This window comes from Apodemus sylvaticus, chromosome 12, assembly GCF_947179515.1.
Source record: "Apodemus sylvaticus chromosome 12, mApoSyl1.1, whole genome shotgun sequence".
NCBI lineage: Eukaryota > Metazoa > Chordata > Mammalia > Rodentia > Muridae > Apodemus > Apodemus sylvaticus.
The window spans coordinates 62513353-62519884 of NC_067483.1; the positions used below are offsets into that span (position 1 = coordinate 62513353).

At 49.7% G+C, this 6532-nt stretch overlaps 1 pseudogene; it reads right to left on the reverse strand.

Annotated features, from left to right (window-relative positions):
- Positions 1-3556: 3556 nt before the first annotated feature.
- Positions 3557-4038, reverse strand: LOC127697487 (40S ribosomal protein S11-like; annotated as a pseudogene).
- Positions 4039-6532: the final 2494 nt, after the last annotated feature.

Genomic DNA, 6532 nt, shown 5'->3' on the forward strand with positions numbered 1-6532 from the left:
GATGTTAGTTCTGGGCAGCTTGGTCTACACAGTGAGTTCCAGTCCGGCCAGTGTTACACAGTGAGACCCTGTCAAAAAATAAGTAATCCTCAAATCATGTTGGGATGTAGCTCAGAGGCAAAGTGTTCCCCTGGCAAGCACTGAGTTTGGGTTTGATCCCCAGCACCACACAGGCTGGGCGTGGTAGTACGTCCAATACTTGAATTATAGCACCTAAGAGGCAGCTGGGTGGTGGTTGTACACACCTTTAGTCCCAGCAGTTGGGAGGCAGAGGCAGGCAGATTTCTGTGAGTTCAGGGACAGCCAAGGCTATACAGGGAACCCTGTCTCAAACAAACAAAACAAAATATTAAAAGTCAGACCTGCGGAAATGTGAGACCTGTCCCCCAAAAAACAAATGGCAAAACCTCTAATCAGGGCAGGAGAGAAGGCTCGGTGGTTAGGAGCACCGGCTGCCCTTCCGGAGGACCCAGGTCAATTCCCTGCATCCATCATGGCAGATCACAACTACCTGTAACTCTAGTTCTAGTCTAACTCTAGTCCCCACTCTTCTGGGCTCTGAGGGCACCAGGCGTGAAGTAGTGCACACACACACACATAAACTAAAGTTGAATAATAAGAATAAACCTCGGGGGCTGGAGAGATGGCTCAGCGCTAAGAGCATTGACTGCCTGCTCTTCCTCAGTTCAGTTCTCAGCAACCACAGAGCAGCTCACAGCCATCTGTGATGGGATCCGATACAGTCTTCTGCTGTGTCCGAAGAGAGCAACTGAGTACTTACATAACATAAATAAATCTTTAACAAAGAAGAAGAAGAAGAAGAAGAAGAAGAAGAAGAAGAAGAAGAAGAAGAAGAAGAAGAAGAAGAAGAAGAAGAAGAAGAAAGCTCAAATCATTTATGGGGGGCAGGTGATAATTGTTTTAAAAAGCTGGGGTACAAGAGACATCAGCTTGCTCCAGGCCACACAGCTGGCGGGTGCAGCTAGAATGTGAACCCAGTCCCCTTTATCTGGTTCTGCTGTGCTTCCTTCTTCTCATAACCCAGACTCCCACAGGTAATTCCCCAGGGCTCCTGGTCCCTTCCTCCTGAAGAAGTTAATGATCTGTAAGTCAGATTTCTGAACATTTCAGTGAAGGTTTAATGTTTAAAGGAGCCCTGCCTTTCCCCTCCCCCTCCCTCCTGTCTACACCCGCCCCCTCAACCTTTCCCCCACCCCCATACCCCCCACCCCCACTAAGAGGCAAAACAGTCACCTTCGGTTTACTCATTAAATTTGTTTGGGGAGGAAGAGAAGGAGCCTCCAATCCTAATGAGAACAAAGAGCAAATTCTTAAAATCCTAAGTTAAGTCATCTTGTCACGTGGGCGTGGTAGTGCATGCCTACAATTCCAGTACTCAGGGACCACAGCAAAGGAATTGCTATAAATTTGAGGCTAGCCTGGGCTATATGCAGCAATTGCCAAGGCTGATTAGGGCTATACTGCAAGGCCTGTCTTCAAAAACAAAAACAACAACAACAAAACAAAAAACAAAAAACAAAAAAAGGGGGGGGGGCTGGAGAGATGGCTCAGTGGTTAAGAGCACTGACTGCTCCTCTGAAGGTCCTGAGGTCCTGAGTTCAAATGCCAGCAACCACATGGTGGCTCACAGTGATCTGTGATGGGATCTGATGCCCTCTTCTGGTGACAGTGTACTCAAATAAACAAAATAAGTAAATCCTAAAACAACAACAACAACAACAACAAAGCTTGGACATGCTAGCCCCATTTCCGAGGGTACCTCTCTGTTCATCTGGATTCTGCCTATTTCCACAGATAATTGTTGAATTCCTCTGCTGTCTCAGAGTCTAGAGAACAAAAGGAAGCACCGTAGACTATGAGCCTGAGGAATTTCCAGCAACATTGAAGCAGGAGGGGATGGGCTATACACTTCTGTTGGAGCTTCGGGTCCGTCTAGAGCGGTGTAGATAGCTTGCAGGAAGAGCTCTGCATGAGAGAGGGTGTTGTGTGGGAAGGGGGGTCACTGGCAAACTGGGGCTCAGAATGAGCAGAGGGTAACAGAAAGAAAATGCATTTGAGAAAGAATAGCGTCTACACAGCATAGGCAGGTGTGAACCTGCCTGGTCCTGGTAAAACAAACCAGCCCCTCGCCCATTTGAGCAGCTAGAGGAGCCACTCTCTGGGAAGTCTTTGATGAAGGACACCCCTCCCCCACCCCACTCCACCCCCACTGTACTCTGAACCCTGCAGGACTGAGGAGCTGACAGACGATAAATCAGGTTTCACTTGAGACTGAGGAAGGAGAAAGATTGCCCTCGCACGGTGATGGTGGCCCATACCTTTAATCCCACCTCTCAGGAGACAGAGGCAGGCAGATCTCTGTGAGTTCAAGGCCAGCCTGGTCTATAAAGTGAGTCCCAGGACAGCCATGGCTACATAGAGAAACCCTGTCTCAAAAAAAACTAAAAGAAAGAAAAGAAAAGATTGTCCTTCTAGCTAACAAGGTTAGAGTCCAGTCAAGGAAAAACAAGGTGAGAGGGACACCTCTGTGTGCACAGACTAAGGGCCCTTGTCGGACTGGAAGCCTGTCTTTCCCCAGCTGCCCTGGCTTGTCCTTGGGTGGGCACATGGTGAAGGAGGGAGGCTGCTGGTCCCACAGCAGGGTTCAGGGCTGGGCGTCAAAACGACTCTTCAGCAGGAGCCAAAGACAGTGAGACTGGCCTGCTGTGTCCTTCCAGTGCCTGGGTGTCTAGGGCTGAGTCTGACAGGGTGCATGTGGACTTTCTGGTCACTGACAAAGGACTGACAAAGGACTGATTCCATGGTCTCCCCCATGGACGTTGATTCTTTAGATGGGAATGACCCAGGATTCCATATCCCGATGAGCTTGTGGTCTAGTACCAGGAAGCATTCGTGAACCCCCGAAAGACCAATCAGGAGCTGATACGATGCAATCTCACAAGGATCTTTATTCAGAAACGGAGCTTAGGCCTAACTCACTGCCTACCCACAGGTTGGTTCCAGTGGAGAAAGGCCCCAACATTCATTGGAACAAGGTTTTATAGGAAATGACTAGTGAGGGGCGAGTGTTTCCAGTGTGGCAAGCATCTAATTGGGGGGCTGTTGTGTCCTTTAACATGATTGGCTGATCCTGGGAGACAAATCATAAACTTAACTTTCGTTTTCCTTCTGATTGTTGATTGTTAGGCAAGGGCGGGCTTGTAACCTGGAGGTGCAGATTTGTTGTGGGAATTTGTTGAGAGATTGGTGTTAGATGCAGGTCTTGTGAGTGTGTGTGTGTGTGTGTGGGGGGGGGGGTTGCCTGGACCTGGTGCTAGGTACCAGCCTGTTAGTTTACTTGAGTTCAACCTTAGGTCAGGTTCATGTTCATTCTCTCTCCCTCTCCCCCTCCCTCTCTCCCCCACCCCTCCCTCTTCCCCTTCCCTCTCCCCCTCCCTCTGTCTCTCCCTCTCCTCCCCCTCCGCCTCTCCCACTCCCTCTCCCTCTCTCATTGGAAAATAACTTTATTTGTCCTAGGGCATTGGCCAGAGTCCCCTTAGAACTTCTGAAAGTGCTTCCTGATGCCAGGCAGCCTTGGCGACCTTGAGCACACTGAATAGAACAGTCTTACTCAGGGGCCTGCACTCTCCAACAGTGACAATGTCATCGATCTGTACATCCCTGAAACAGGGGGACAGGTGCACAGACATGTTCTTGTGACACATCTCAAAACCATTGCATTTTTGGACATAATGGAGGTAGTCCCGGTGGATAACAATGGTCCTCTGCCTGCATCTTCATCTTTGTCGCGACACCAGACAGGCTCTGACCTCGGATGGAGACATTACCCGTGAAGGGGCATTTCTTGTCTTTGTAGGTGCCCTCCATGGCCTCTTTGGGTGGCTTGAAGCCTAGACCGATGTTTTTGTAGTACCGGGGGAATTTTTCCTTGCTGGTTTCTCCCAGCAAAACATGCTTCTTGTTTTGAAAGATTGTAGGCTGCTTTTGGTAAGCATGCTCTGTCTGAATGCCCGCCATCTTCCTGGCAGCCTGAGAAAAGTAGGTCAGGCTCTCTAAGATGGAGTCTAAACCCAAAACAGTTGGTCTCTCAGTGGAGCAATCTGAGACACACAGCTCCCTCCTGCCTCAACTCTCACAAGCCTTGGCAGCTGCCCTCAGATCCTCACAGTGGCAAGCTGCTTTTCTTTCCCCAACTGCAGAGGCCGCTGCTCTCTCCTTGCCCTTTGTCCAGGTTTCCATCAGCTTGAAAAAATCTCGCTTCAATTCACTCAGTCACTGACCCTGCCCCTGAGGACCCCTCCCTTCACATCCTGAAGCCTTAATCCTTATTATGACCCTGTTTGGAGATGAAGGTTCTTGGGAGGTAATTAGGTCACAAGGATGCGTCCCGTGATAAGCTGAGGGACTTTACAAGAAGAGATGCTGGTGAGCTCGCTGTCTCTCTACCAACCTCTTCCCTGATAAATGAGAGGAGATGTAAACCAGGAGCTGGAAACTCACCAGACCCAGACCACCCTGCCTCCCCGACTCACAGACGTCAGGACTATGAGAAAGAAGTGACCATTCTTCAAGCCACACAATCCAGTTTACCTCTTTTTTGTTTGATTTTTTTGAGACAGAGTCTCCTATAGTCCAGGTTGGCCTTTAACTCTCATATATTAAAGACCCCCTGCTGCTACCCCACTGGTGTGCTCCATAGCATCCTGCCTCTGCCGCACTCGTCCCAGCATCCTGTCCTCATCCTAACATCCTGCCCAGTCCTACGGAAGCACTGACCACACAGGTGTTCCCATTAGAAAACCCACAATGCTAGCGTATGTCTGATCCTTACTGTGTCCTTGGCAACACAAAAGGTGTGGGTGGCTAAGAAAGAAAGAGAGAAAGGAAGGAAGGATGAGAGGGAGGGAGGGAGGAAAGAAGGAAGAAAGGAAGGAAGGAAGGAATGAGGAGAGGGAGGGAGGGAAGGGAGGAATGGAGGGAGGGAGGGAAGGGAGGAAGGAGGAGAGGGAGGGAGGGAGGGAAAAGGGAGGAGAGGGAGGGAGGGAGGGAAAAGGGAGGAGAGGGAGGGAGGGAGGAAGGAAGGAAGGAAGGAAGGAAGGAAGGAAGGAAGGAAGGAAGGAAGGAAGGAACGAAGGAACGAAGGAACGAAGGAAGGAAGGGAGGAGTCTCTACTAGACAAGCATACTTACGGACTGCTGCTTGCCAGGTAGACTTGGGTCGCTCTCAAGGCCTTTGAACATCCGCTCAGAACAGTGAGTCCTGCCCTCGACTCTGAGAATGGTGTTGAGGAGCAAGGTCAGGGTGGGCATTCAGGTTCTGACTGACACGCTCAGGACCTTGTGCTTGCCTGGAACTTCTCACACTGACCACAGGCAGCAGCACTGTCCTCATATTCCAGTTCTGAGATAGGTGGTAATTTGGAGGTGAAACAGCTGTAAGATAAGATAGTGGAGAGGGAGGAGAGGCAGAGAGAGAGAGAGAGAGAGAGAGAGAGAGAGAGAGAGAGAATGTCAAAGTAGAAGAGAACACAAAGGGGCGTGGCCAGTGTGGCCAGCTACTGGGCATCTCCAGATGCCACCATACTTTCTGTCATGTGCCCCTACACACTGCACGTGTAGTGAGAATTCTGAAATTTTGGTTTCTTAAAAAAACAAAACAAAACAGTAATATTAATAAATGTTTTCATTTTAATCCCAAGTGTGGGGGTATGGGCTGCTTCGCAGCAGCTGGCTATGATCCGCCTCATGCTCCATCATGGAGCATGTATAAATGAATAAAAACTCCATAGAGGCATGGTTTTGTCACCTGCACATAGTTTCTGTGACTGTGCAGTATTTGGAATTCTGGGAGTTTTTCAGAGGGTATATAAATGCTAGAGCGCCAGTAGGTTGGTTGGTTGCATTTTGTTAGTAGTTGTGCTCAAAGAAGAAACAAGGAAATAAGTGGGGAGAAGAACTCCACAGAGTAGCAAAGGTCAGCTATAGCACACACATGTACACACACATGCACACTTATGCACACACATGCACATGAGCACACACAAGTACGCACAGCCACACATGAGCACACATGCACACACATGTATGCATACACACACTCATGTACATGAGCACACACAAATACACACATGTACACACTCATGCACACACATGCACATGAGCACACACAAATACACACATGCACACATGGGTACACGTGCACACACATGAGCACACACATGACAGGCATGCACACACGCTAGCACACACGTGCACCAGCTCTCCCATGCCACAGTGGCTGCAGCTAAAACCCACGGAGAGCAGACAAGTGGTTCTTACTTGCCCACGGTCAGCTTCTCCTGCTCCCCAAGATGGGCAGGCCAGCAGCTCACTGGGACAGGGACCTTTCCCAGGGACTTTACTGCCAGACCTCACTGGCTTGGAGGCTCCTCACCGGCCTGAACTGATGCTGTCTTTACCAGGAGGCGGCTGCAGGGCTGGAGTCCAACTGCAGTGGGGTTTTTTTGTTTGTT